This window comes from Aquila chrysaetos, chromosome Z (genome assembly GCF_900496995.4).
Source record: "Aquila chrysaetos chrysaetos chromosome Z, bAquChr1.4, whole genome shotgun sequence".
NCBI classification, from domain to species: Eukaryota; Metazoa; Chordata; class Aves; order Accipitriformes; family Accipitridae; genus Aquila; species Aquila chrysaetos.
This window is the reverse complement of record NC_044030.1, coordinates 84,257,250-84,271,205: the sequence shown is the minus strand read 5'-3', so window position 1 is coordinate 84,271,205 and position 13,956 is coordinate 84,257,250. Positions and strand designations below refer to the sequence as shown.

General features: G+C 46.0%; 1 protein-coding gene across 3 annotated transcripts in view; it reads left to right on the top strand.

The window, feature by feature from the left end:
* Positions 1-11,456: 11,456 nt before the first annotated feature.
* The window catches only part of SMAD2 (SMAD family member 2), a 53,130-nt gene continuing 50,630 nt past the window's right edge, over positions 11,457-13,956 (top strand). The window contains exon 1 of one of the 3 annotated variants that reach the window (XM_030004743.2): positions 11,457-11,529. The gene's annotated coding sequence lies outside the window, so the exon portion shown is untranslated. The remainder of the gene's footprint in view (positions 11,530-13,956) is intronic. The other 2 variants (XM_041120843.1, XM_041120845.1) reach the window with 2 other exon arrangements.

Below are 13,956 nucleotides of genomic sequence, written 5' to 3'. Positions count from 1 at the left end.
TTGGAGAATTGAGGTTTGATTGTGATTGTGCTGAGGATGTTTGGAACAGCAAGTATTTTTTCCCCTGATTCATTAAAAAAAACCCAAATCAAACAAAAACAAAAAAACCCTCCAAAACAAAACAACAAAAAAACCCCAAAATAAACCCCCCCAAACCCCACCTCCTAGCCTCAGCCTGTTGCCTGGTGTGCATTAACCTACTGAAGGATGGTTCCATGTTGCTCTACAGAGGATGTCAGGTCTGCTCTGCAGCAGAAGGACAGGATGCCAAAGCCTGGGGGCAGCTCAGTCTGATCCCAGGACCATGTAGATGCAGATGGGAAGTCCCAGCAAAAGCCTAACACACGCAGCTCCCTTGTCCGTACTCTTTGGTTGCCACAGTCCCTGGTAAAGGCTTGGCCCCGGGCCAGTTGCACTCTTCCAGACAAGTCTTAGGCATGGTTTGGGATTTAGGTCAGGCCAGGGACCATTTGCAATAACATTTTTCATGTGCCCGCCCTGTTTTGAAAGCTGAAAGTCTAGTACTCTGGGCGTTGCTCATTCTGTGCCAGTTGGTGTCTCTGGCTGTGGCCGGTTGGCGCAGTACGTACACTGCGTGCTGCTCTGCACTGGTGTACCAGATGTGCTAGTGATGCTGCGTGAAAGAGAAAATGATACTGCTATGGTCAGGTTTAGACCAGGTTCCAGGTTTAAACCCTGCAGGCTCTGCTGGGTGCCTGGGGCCAGGCTTGCAGATTGGAAGCATCTTGAGGTATCTAAAAATTAAGAGGCTCCCTTTATAGTCAGTGCAGAGTAATAGGAACTCCAGAGGGTTATTCATTCCACCCTAAAACAAGCTCTAAAGTAGACCAGATGAACTGTCCTCTAGACAGGCCTCTTTTCCTGCTGACTGTAGAAAGTTTGGAGTGACTAACTTAGACTTTGACATCTAACTTCTAACATTTGGTGAAGTGCATCCAAACATCTGTCTGCAGGGATAAGGGGCTGGTGTTGGAGGTAGCCTCAAGGCACCCCTCAAAAGACACTACAGATCTAGCCTGTAAATCCCACAAATGCATTTTCTTGTGTACATTATAGACCAAAACTGTGTTCCAAATGTTCTTTTCTGGGACTGTAAGTATACCGGCATGGCCAGAGAGATTGGCCCCATTTCTCTGATCTGCCTTCTCTAGGCTTTGTTCTTGCCTCAGACAGTGGCAATGCGATGAAGCTTCTGGCTCAGAGCACGGCGATCTTTCAGGTAATGCCTTTTATGAGTGACCTGACGGCCTTGCCATTTCCAGCCGAGACTGTAATCGGGCCATGTCATAGACTTGAGTCGTATCAGCCTCTGTTAAGTCATCGCGCTCAAAAAAGGGCAAAAAGTCAGGAGAGGGGAATGGCAGGATCCTTTCATGGCGACAATCTTATCTGTCTGGAATTGTAAATGGTGCTGGGATGATTCTCTTGCTCCTCTCCACTCATCACCCTTTTGCTGAGAAGCAGCCTAAGAAGAAAAACTGATGATCTGTTTCAAAATAGATGTTTTTTCCAAGCCACTAGCCTTCATTTTTAAATTTATGCCAAGTATAAAACGCCATGGCTTTTCTTCTGGCTTTTTCTAGCAGCGGGGAAACCATTATCTACTGACATTACCTGTTAAATAAGTGCAAACTACCTGTAACTGCAGCATTGTATCTGCTTGGGGAATTTATGTAAGCCTGAGCTGCTATCAGAGATGGACTTTGGAAAAAAAACCTAGAACGTCTTAAAGAGGCAGAGTTGATTAATCAAATCATGTCTTCATCTGAAAATGTTGTACCTGCCACTGACACAACCTCCGAGACGATGATTGAAAGAGGATTCACGGGGAAAATATTCTCCCCTATCATTTTGTTAACTTTGTGCATTTGACAGCACATCACTGCGTCTAGACAGTTTCACGGGTAGGCTGACAATCAGCTGTCTGGCACTGACACGTGGTAGGTGAGATGCTACATACGCTTTTTCCTCCGGATCAACTAGAGGAGAAATAACAGGAACATCAGCTGAAGGATGAGAAGATAGCAGCTAGGAATGGATAATCAGAAAGAAGGCCAAGCACACCGGCTGTCATTTCTCCGAGCGTTGCCAGGAGAGGGCAATTCATACATGGAGCATCATAGTTACCAGTCCCCATCAGCAGAGTCATTAGGGTTTGTGCTGGGCACTTTTTTTGGGCAGAATGACTCCTAGACTCAAAGCCCGCTCAAGGCATGTCTCTGCTGTGTTTCTTAAGGGTAAACAGAGTTCAGACTGACATTCCCCGACTCTCTTCCTCCCCAGACAGTGCAGTCACCTGTAATGCCAAGTTTGGTGCATTGCAAAATCCACCCAGGACCTGGGTGAGCAGCCAGCCCTGAACTCTGTGTTGCTCTGGTTACAGCACTCACAAACCCTGAGCTATTGAGCTCAATCGAGAGGTTTTCAACTCTGATTAAATTACAGACACATCCTGGAAAGTGCTTTCCAGACGATTCTTCTGTTTCCTCTGGCTTTTTTTCTCACTGGTGGGCCAGAGGCTAGCTGAGCTTCATACACAAAATTTAACAGTAATAATTGCACCCAATTCAAGGTCCTTCAAGGCTTTGCATTACAATAAAGTCACCCATCAGGACCACTTGGGGCTTCACAGGGCCAAAATTATCAGTCTCTGCCCTGCAAAAGCACAAACACCTATCACCTGTGTTAGCTCAGGAGAAGCCTATGGTTACACTCAACACACTTAAGGTCAAAATTGCACGCAGAGGGCAGCTGTGTCCTTTGATTCAAAAAATAACTGCCAAAACTTGCCTTAAATCCTTACCATCAGATTTAGCTTTTATGTTTGCGCAAGATACTTGCATTCATCATGCAAAGGAAGACACAACATCCTTGGAACATCTCTAACATCACGTCTTGCCAGTGCTTGAGGTGCAAACTATTTTTTTTTTCTTTAATGTTCAAGCCAGTGGATGGGGAGCAAGATGTTGCTTCTGAGGGCTGTTACTGTTTGTCCTCAGTTGCTGTAGATTACAAACTGCTGCAGAGTACTGTTTGTATACACTTGGAAAGCGATTTATCTTGGAATGAACACATACAACACTATTATTGAACATTAGCCCCTTTCATTTGTCTCTTGCTCTTTGTAGAGAACTGCTTCTATTTCAGTTGCTGCTTCTGTTTATTTGTACACGGCTTGTATCTTCCATGTTTTCTGAGGCTTTCATCTTTTGTAGCACTTTCTTGCCCTGTTCCTTGCTGTGACACACATCAACAGGCTGATTAAGTTCTGAATCTGACTTTTGCAGCCTGTGTGCTCTGCTTTCCTTATCTCTGGTGCTTAAAACTATATGATCTGTAATATGTTTGCCTGCAGTCTTGTCAAACTTGCATGAAGAAGCTAACTCAGCTAGACTGCAGTTTCAGATTTTGTTTGGTCGCGCCTATCAGAAGACATACCTCTCTATTTCCATTTTCACTAGCAATACTACTCTAAAGCATTTAAGATCTCATTATTGTCTGCCCTTTCTTCACCTGTAAATGCTAAGGTCTGAAAAATCAGAAGCCGTCCTTGCCTGTGGCTGTAAGCTGGGAGTCTTTTCCTGCTGCCATGTTTCATAAATATTGACAAATTACTTTTATAGAGCGATCTGCACAGTGCAGTAAATGTAGTCACTCAGATTGGTGGTTTTAAGACAGCTGTCTCAAGGAATCAAGGCTGCACATCTCAAATTCAGGAGTGGGGACTGCATTTTGGAAAGCAGTGACTTTAAAAAGGATTTACAGGTCACTGTTGAAGACACCCTGAGTATATATTCCCAGTTTTACATAGTACCCAAGAGAGGAAATGGGGCCTTTGAATGCATAAATAGAAGACAACTGAATAAAGGCAGAGAGGTGTTATAACACTGTAAATGTACTAAAGGACTGTCCATGGTTTCAGTGTCCATACTTCAGAAAGGAAGTTATAGAGGTACAGAGGATTTGGGGGAAAACGTGGAAGTTTGGAAACCCTCCTTGTGGTGAAAGAGCAAAGAAACTCAGTTTAGTTTGTTTGTTAAAGAAAACACTGAGGTGCAACTCTCTCCCAGTTGCCAGATACTTATATGCAATAAAGATTTCTATGTAAAGACATCAGTCTAGCAAAACAAAACCAACAAAAAGGTATAATGAGATCAAATGGCATGAAGTTGAAGCTAAACAGATCCCTTACAGATAAAAGAGAAAGGCTCTCATTTTCACCACACCAACTTAGCAGGCAGTTGGTGGATCCCTCCCACCACAGGTTTGTAATCAGAGTTGAGCTGCCTTTTCCGTGGCTGATATCCAGCAGCTCAGAGCTGCAAAGGTGACAGGCTCAAAGAAGGATTCTGGTGGGGAAATTATTTGGCCTTTGAAATGAATAACATAGAGTAGATGGTTGTAATGGTCCATCTTAGTAATAAATTCGAAGGCTCTGGTAAAATGCTGATTCTTAACCTCTCAGTACCTTAAATCCTGCAGCCAGAATATGGCATCAGGACAATATCCTCCCACATATTGGTGAGAAGCTGGTCTGTATTGCCAGACAGGCAATTCCTAAGTACAACAGGGCAAAACTTACTTTTGCAGAGAGTAGATTTTGCTTTGCTGAGAGAGGACATGTGCCTAGCACCAGCTTCTTGCACCAGCTTCACCCTAAACCGGGGAAGGACAAAACCAGCAGACTCTTCTTACACCAAACAGCAGAGGCAGGGATGACTCCTTGAGTTCTCCCCAACATCCTCTGTAAATATGATGGCTGTCACGGTGTCACACCAGGGCTGTCCACAGCGAAGAGCTCCTTCTTCTGTCACCCCAGCCGAAGAAATAAGCCTGCCTCCTTGGTAACGCAGAGTGCCAGGGATGGAGGCTCTAACGCAGACTTCCCTGTGGATTACACAGAAAAAGCTATCGGTTGGCTTCAAGCGTTGTTAGAAGGGTAGAGATTTTTTTTGCATCAGTTATTCATCATGATAAATGCCAAGAGCTGAAATAAACAACATGACAGTTTTGTAATGATAAAGTCCCAGTATATTTTTAAGGCCTAATTTTTTATTATGGCAACATTTTTATTTGGTGATAGCTTCACCTGCATAACAGTAATATATGTTTTATATCTCTAAATAAAACTAAGCAAGAAAGGATTTTTTCAGGTTCTTTGAATTCTTGCTTGATCTATTTTGTCCATCAGAATAACAATAACTTTTAAAATGATATTGTCATAAATCACTAGTTTTTGAAAGTACAAAGAGAATGTTAAAAAACTGTAACTAAAGCTTTGCAAGAACAATAACATAAAGAAAACTTTTACCCCAAAGGATTCTAAACACTTCATCAACTAATATAGACAATATATACAGAGATCACTTCCAACTCGGCTACCAATCTTGCACAGATGGTGTAGAAAACTGGGGTAAATCTCATTGAGACTAATCTATACAAACATATGCTTAATTAGCATAGTGCATCTTACACAGTGTAAAACAGAAACAGACTGTATTGCAATAACTGATCACAGCATAAATTGGTTTATTTTGATCCTTCCTAGGGAGGCACAAACTATTTTTTTTAATTATTTTATTTTGCAGATTTCACTGTAATGAATTAATTTCAGCTTGCTGGAAAAAGCAAACAGAAGAAGGAAATAAGGATGACAGAAAAATTAATCATACCAAGGTTTGCATTTATGCTGAATTTTGTTCCTATGACTGATCCCACTGCCTTCAGCTGGCTTATTCATGGCATAGATTTAAACATGTACACAAATCCTTGCTGGACCGGGGCCTACCATTAATTCAGACAGAAAGCTATTGTCCCCCAGGCCTGCTCACAAATTACTCTTGTTTATTTAAGTCAATAAAGATAAACTTGTGTAAATCTCTTTGTAAACAAGGCTATTTCACTTTAATGACGGCTTATTTGGGGTTAGCATAAATGTGTTTCTAATCAACTTCAACTAATCCAAAATAAAGGATGTAGGCAGATGAATGGTGCGGTATTTGGAATAATAAGAAAGGACAGAGAGATAACCCGAGAAAAAAACAGAAATGCTGACAACGTGAAATGCTTCTAATCTATAAAAATCAGGAAAACAGAGGAAAGAAAAGACAGTTTCAGTGACTACTGATGACTGGGAGTGGATATCGCCTAGCAGCGAGTGGAGGGGGTATGTCCAAATGGGTCCTCAGGGAGCTCATGTGGGGAGCCCCTGCCCCTCCTTATCTCAGGGGGGAAGCAGCGAAGTGCTGCTGGACCCGAGGGAGGTCCTGCAAAACCACCTCGGAGGCTCCGCGGTCTGCTTAACTGCAACCTCCGCTGCCAGCCAAGCAGAATTAAGAAGTGTTTCGAGTTCAAGCAGTGTAAGACATTACTGCGTCCTTGGCGGTGGCTGACCACACCTAAAGTAAAACTGAGGCTTTGATGCCAGGAGACTAGTACGAAATTGAGTCCACCGAGCTTATGTATAACATCCGTGATTGCACCTGGGCTACCAAGTTCCCTATATGGATGCAGGCCTTCAGGATTTTCCTGTAGAAAGATCTTACTGCCCGATTTTATGAAAGTCCCCGATCCATTTCAGTCCAAAGTCAAGCAAGTTAACGCAGCAAAAGAATTCAAAATTCAAGTGTTTGTCTGACTATGCCAAAGTTGTCTCTCTCAACGTACTCTGCTCTTGGTTACTCAGGGCAACCGGGTTTATGTGCAAATAGGCTCTAGGCATTGAGATAAGTTAAGGTAGTTAACTCATTTACTCATCAGAATTATACAGTGTGAATGAGGAGTGTGAGCAGATACATAGATCTTCTCATTGTGCTATGAATTTCTTACAGGAGATGTCACTTACAAGGATTACTGTCTAACTCCATTCCATCTGATAAATGTAATGTATTTCATAACACAAACACCAACCAGTTTGTACTGTGATGATAATGCTTTTACCGCATTATTTTGAAAACTAGTTATTTCTTCAGTCCACTTTGACAAAGGTATAGGACAGACACAGCAGGCTTACATCAAGGGCTGTCAATTTTTTTGCACTGTGGGACTGTTTCCCCTTTTTTTTTTTGCTTTGCTTTGCTTTGAAATCTCCTAACAGCCCAGTCTGAAATGACAGTGATTTATGTAATATTGGAAACATACTTCTGCATTTCAGAAGAGGTAGTGAACAGATTTCAGTTTCAACATTTCAGAGAAATTTCATTACTGAGAAGATAAATAGAAGAGCAGAAATATGACATGCCTTTTTATGTATTTTGCTGTTACTCCCAGCCTTAAGTTGTAATGTTTTTTAAAGTTTGAGGAGTCCTTGGCCCTTTGCACATATTTTATCTACTATATGCTGGTATGACTGAGTAGAACTTCCTATTTATTTTGGAGATTTTCATGCCTCGTGCAACGGATTTCTTTTCATTTATGATGTTAAAGCTCTTCTCTAGTCACTTTAATGTAATGCCTGTTTGGACAGTATGCCGGCAGTTAGTCGTCTTGAAAATCAACCGGCATGCTTCTCATTATGTGATGGGAAAAGCACAGTGTGGTGTCCTCTTTAACCCTCTTCGTGCTGCCACAAGAAGTGATACAGTGTGAAGCTGCTTACAAACTTCATGCGATGTAAGAAATGGTTTAAGCCCGTATTTAACCCTCTGAGGCTGAGGGCGACACAATCTCAATCCTAGAGGAGTTTTTTCATGCCATTACCTACACGGGGGGGAAGTTTTTGTAAGTGTTGCCCCGTTCGCCCCTGTGGCAGGCAGTCCTGCAATGACATGGAAAGGCTGCTTTCATGCCATTTGGCCATGAAGTAATGCAGCATGAAAGGGAATCTGTCCCTTTCACAGTTTCCAGACCCAGCTTCTCTGTGCGCCATCCTCTCTTTCATAATCTTTTGCAGATTTGTGGAAGATGAAAGCTACCTTCACGTAAGTTTAGAGAGAAAATAACATGCTCAAATGGCATTTACAGTAAGCAGGGAAGCAGCACTGCAGTCGCTGATGTAAGAGACAAAGCACTTACTGAAGTATATGCTAGTGCTTCAATAGGATGAGCTAAGAAATCTGGGAGCATTTAGCAGTAGTTCTCCATGGATTTATGGTCATTTCTGTCATACGTTATTTCCTGTCTCGAACATGCTGGCTGATCTTTTTGTATCGCAACTCTGTTCAAAGCTCTTCCTTTTTTTTTTTTTTTTTCCGGTTTAACAGATCATTTTGACATATTGGTAATAATGACCTCAACACAAAAACTATCTGCTCTGCCTCCAAGCCCTGCCTTCCTGGCATTGCGCTTCACACTTGTCTCTACCTTCACGTAGCAATATCTGATAGTGTCGGGTCATTTAGAAATCCTAGGTGTCTTTGAAGTTAGCTGATTTGTGTTGTATTTCTTTTACCTCTTAGGGGATTTGGTCACAGCCTTTGGGAAGTCAACATGTATTCTCTGTAGCATCATGTTTTCTTTAGATCTTAGATTATTTCCCTTGTTCTTTCTAGCAGACAGGTGACTGTGAAATACCACTGTGCTGTTTCAGTCTCTCTGTACAAGAACGCTGTTTGTGAGGATGTTGATCCCTCTGACACACGTTAGCATACCTTGTGAGAGATGTTGATGCTCTTCTGCTGCAGGTTCAAATCCAAATGGGACTGTCAACCATCCGTACCTAACCGCTAATGTTGAAAACGTGCTGAGCTACATGGCTTAGTTAATAGGACCTAGCAATATCCAGCTTTGGTGTCAGGGACCGAGTTTTGCTCTTTCTTTTTACCAAATCAAGTTCTATTTCTGCAGTTGCAGGTGTGTGGCTGGGAGCCCTTTCTAGAGTGGTGTTTAAGTTGCAGATGTACATATTGCCTGGCTTCTCCACGGCAACCATGCTTCTCGGGTAACTTCTGGGGTCTCTGATTTGCAGCCCCAATGCAGCCTTCTTCCATTTGCTTTATTTCTCCTGCCACTTGCAATTTGCTTTCCTAAACAAGAGGTTTATGCAGACGTTGGGTTTTTTTGTCAGAGTGTCCCAATATAAGCTTGTCAACCTTCTGACCTATTTCAACCAAACCTGAGAAACAGAGACGCAGAGCTTTTGGAAATACAAGGTCTATCAAGTTTCATGGCAAACAGTGGCTGCATTAGAAAAGAAAAACCTTGTTAGTGCTTGGCCCAGGAGAAAGGCAGAGAAAGCGCAGCCCTTATCAGCACTGTTTGGCTTCCTTGGCAGTAGAGAAACTGTGGGCAGCTGGCCAGCCAGTGCACGCATAGCCCTGAACCAGCCATAGCATGTGCTGCTCCGTGCCCAGACGGCAAGCCAATAAAAGTAGGTTGGGGACATAGAAGGGAGCTTTGGATATATCAGAAGTCAGCCTTGGGGATAGAAGAGGAAAGGGGGCTGTGGATTTATTGCAGCGGGGAGGTGAAAGGAATGTCTGACACAAATCCATAGAAAAACTGAGCTTAATTAACTTGCTGTTCATAGAAAAGAAATCTCTCTGAGTGCCATGAAACCTCCACAAAGCAAGTGCTGTGCTGGCTGAATAGCCTGTATCTGTTTCCAGGTACAACATGCCTGGAACACCTCCTTATCTTTCAAAAACATGATGGTAATCTGTTAGCAGCTCTGCACTGTCTGCAGCGGGTATCTTCTCCGTTTTACTTTTGTGTTTACTTCATGACCATCTTGAATCTCAAACTGATGGAACTGGGGGAAAAAATACAACAAAACAACTGAGTAAGGTACATGTCTGCTTCAAGCTGGGAAAATCCAAGCACAGACGAGGCAAGAGGGTGATTTCTGCGAGTCCGCATCTATCATTCTGTCAGAAGGGCTAAATGATGGGAGAGGTGCCTCACCTGGCTCCTGAGAATACCAAGCCTGTTGAGATGGGATACGTGCCCAAGAGGCTGAATCATAACACCTACGTCATCAAGCGCAGAAACCGTTTCAGTCTGAAAAGGAGCGTGTCTCTGGAAAGCAAGCTGTTATGTTGGCGAGATGTGACCTCAGGCACAAGAGAAGTGGCCTGCAGTTGAGATATATAGAGGGGGGAATAAGGAAAACTATCAAAAAGTGGAAGCGGAAAACCCGGAGCGTCTCCAACAGTCTTTACAGCAAAGCAGGAACGGACCTTTTCGCCCAAAGAAACCCCACTGAACTCCCATCTTGTGGCTTCCCACTCGTGCTTCGGGGAACCCGCCGGGCGTCACCGCAAGGACCTCTGCAGACAAAGCAGCGATGGCTTTCGCATGCCGGCGGGTCCCCGGCTGCAAAGCTGCAGGCAGCAGGCTCTAATTTACTTGTGGTGAGCCTGGGCATTTACTTAGGTGCAGGAATTCAGTTATATTACATCATTACCACACCACAGGTGGTTAAAGCTGTGAAGAGTTTACTGAAGGCGGTCGCTAAAAAAAAAAAAAAACCAAACCAAACCCCAACAACGTCACGAGGGGAAAACCGCTCTCTTAAGAGCCACCGAATTCGAGGGGGGCAGCCCCCCACGCCGTGCGGTGATGCCGGCGGCCCCGAGGCTGGTGCAGGCAGCAGCAGGCAGAAGGAGGTCGGGCAGCCCTTCAGGGTGGCCATATCTCAGCGTCACACCTCGGGGACCGCCAGGACGGCAGCACCCGTCCTAGCCTGGAGCTCTTAGGCCGTCGCAGATGGAGCCTCGGGCAGTTTAAATCCGTTTTGGGATGAGATCAGGGAAAACGGGGCCCGGTGAGAGGCTGGGGAGCAGGGCTGTGCTGCCCTCACGATGGCTGCGGGGACGGAGCGGCGACATGCCCGCTGAGGGGCCGCTGTGGCTCCCGCCCCGCGCTGGTCCTCTGAGGGAAGACGTTTTGCCCTCCCTTGTCCAAGGAGCATTTAAACTTCGATTGAAGTTACGGCTTTATTGGCCGCTCGAGGGCAGGAGGCCCGGGGGTACCGCCGCGCCGGGCCCGCCGCGGTCCCTGAGGTAATTTTTGGCGGGAAGGAGCGCACTACTTTTTCTCAGCTCCCACCCGCGCCCTGCGCGGAAGGTTACGGCCGCCGGCAGTGCGGCTGCGCGCCTGCGGGTCACTCAAACCTCCGCTCCGTTCTCCTTTCCCGATCAACCGCCCCTAGCGGGCGCGCCGGGACAGGAGTGACAGCCGGCGGGGCCAATGAGCGGCGCCGCCCCGCCCCCGCCGCACGGGGCACGCCGCCCCGCCCACCCGGCTCCGTCTCCCTTCGCCTCGCGTCTTTTTTTTTTTTTTTTTTTTTTCATTTCTCTCGCCTTATTATTTTTTTTTTTTTTTTCCGCCGCCGGCACTCGATTGGCGGCCCAATCCGCCAATCGGCGGCTCGGGCCGGTCCTCGGCCGCCTTTTACCCAATCCTCGCCCGCTGTTTCCCAAGTGACGGGCGGAGGAACCAATAACCCTCCTCCCCGCCCACCGCCGGGGGCGGGTAGCGGCGGGAACCAATGAGCGCGGGGAGGGCGGGCGCGCAGGGGGAAGGCAGCTCTGAGGGAGGAGGGCGGCCGCGCAGCTCGCCGAGGAAGAGGTTGGTCCCGGGGCGGTTTCGGCGGGCGGCCCGGCCGCGCCGCGGGAGAGGGGACCGCCGGGCTGACGCTCCTCGGGAAGGGGGTGCCCCGCCGGCTGTGTACGGGGCTGGGGCTGGGGGGAAACGGGACGGGCCTGGGCCCGGCGGCGGCGGCCGGGGGGGGGGGGGGGGGAACGACGGACGGGGGGACGGGACACGGAGGGGGGGGGCGCCTCCCCACGCCCTCCCTCCCCCTTTGTTGTGGTGGGACGCGGCGGTGGGCCACGGAGGCGGCCGGGGGGTTGGGTTTGTGTGTGTGTGTGTGTGGGGGTTGCTCGTCCCGGCGGGAAGAAACGGCCGTGGTGGGGGTGTGTGTGTGTGGGGGGGGAGGGGGGGTGTTGCCGGCCGTTCGCTGGGTCGGCGTGAGGGGAAGCGGGGGGGGGTCGGGGTGGTGGTTGTCACACACACATTTCCCCCCCACCCCGGCCGCCCACAGGGCGGAATAGCCCCCTGACTCGGGGCGGTGAAGGGTGGGAAGGGTTGGCTTGTGTCCCCGCTGTCTGTGTGTGGAGGGGTGAGCGAGGGGGAGTTAAAAAAAAAAAAAAAGTTCTGCTTCTCCTCCTTCTCCCCCTCCCTCTCTGCCCGGTCTTTTTTTTTTCTTGCAGAGATCAGGTGTGTAAAACTTCGTGCCGGGGTGGTGGAGAAAGTTAGGAGCAAGTTGCAAAAGAGTGTTTAGGATTGCAAGGCTTCGCTTCGGCCGGTGCCCTTTTGTCTGTTCCTCTCCTAGTGCAGAGCCGTGGATGTGAAGTACCCACTGCCTACATGAGACGTGTACATGAGAATTGAGATTAGTGGTTTTCTTCATGGCACTAGCTTTAATGCTGTAGTTATCTATGCATTGTAAGATGTAAACAAACATAATCTGTTAAGTGTTTCATCTGCCTAGATAAGCACATGGGAGAAGTCGTGTTGTGATAAATGCAAGTAGTTGGTGTTACTGCAGAGTCGTAGAGTTCCTATTTGTAGTTTTTTTGTGGGGAGCGGAGGGGAAGAGAAAAAGTGTGACGCAGTACAGTCTTTTAGTCTTCACTCTGGGGAAATAAAAGAAGGAAAAAAAGTGGGTGAGTGAAGAGCCCTTGTGATAGTCTTGGAGAGCTGTTGAATTGAACAGCTGGGATTCAGACCGCGGCCAAGTCTCATGGCTTTTTGGTTGTCCATCACAGGTTTTGACTTAAAAACAAACAAACAAAAAAAACCCCAAAAAACTGACACATGTGTGTTGTGCTCTTTTCAAATACTTTACAAACAAGTGAATAGCATTAAGAAAAAGTTTTGCTTACTAGGTTTACCAGACAAACATTTGTGAAAATGCTGCTAGTGAATGCTGCAGCCTGTGTATATTGCATGCAGAGCTCCTGTTATCACAGTTCATGGTTGTAAACGAGTCAGATTCCATCTGTAGCAAGAAGTTTATAATGTCAGCTTATTAGGAGACCGCACATAACAGCAGGTTTGTTGGTTCTTAAGTGTTCCTTTCTTAGCCTGGAGAGCTGTACTTTCAGACTGATTCATGACATTATTTCTGTGGGGGCTGGACTCTGTAGTGAGAGGCTCATTAGTCTTTGCTCTGTTCTCCAGACCGACCCCCCACCCCACCTTGTTGTTAAGGTGAAAGGCTTTTCTTAGCAGAACAAGGTTGCTGTTTAGACTTTTCTATGCTTTATCACAGTGTTGGAGCTTGCATGGTGCGTGAGTAGATTATTTGTGTGTGTGTTTGTTCTGAGGCGTAGCTCTAAAACTTTAACATTTTCAAACTGTGGTGAATTAGAGGGGCATACAAATGTAAGTAAAGGGGAGGTTTTTGAAGCCCCTTCCCCCTGTTTGCTTAGCACTGTCATGATGAAAGATAGCATTAGTTACAAATGCCTTTAAAAAGAGGAAGGGGAGGATCTCATTTAAGGTGGTTTAAACTTAAAGATGAGTGTAAGCACATATTTAACAATATATTGGGCTGTTTAATAGAGTAACTTGGTAGTTGATTGTTGTTCTGCCGCTGTGTGGGTCAGACTTGGACTATACTGACAGTCACTGAAACAAAAGCATTCGAAGATACAGTTTTCTTTGTGGAAGAAGCTGGGCGTCTATAATATAATCTTGGAGAAGCATCTGTCAGCTTTCCTGAGGTTCTGTTTGATGATAAAAAGGAGAACACAATTGAAAAAATGAGGTTAAAAAAATTGGTCTCTTAACTGATCTCTTCTTTTCCTCCACCCAGAAGCTAGATTCACGAACAAAATCAAATAAGCTTGAATTACACGGTGAATCTCCAAATGAAAGGCCCTCCTGGGTCCTCCTCCATCTTCCTGTTCCACTTGATCTTTCTGAAATGTTGAGCACCAGTTGATATAATTGAGTTTATTGGAGCTCAAAAAAATCTCAGCTACTGAG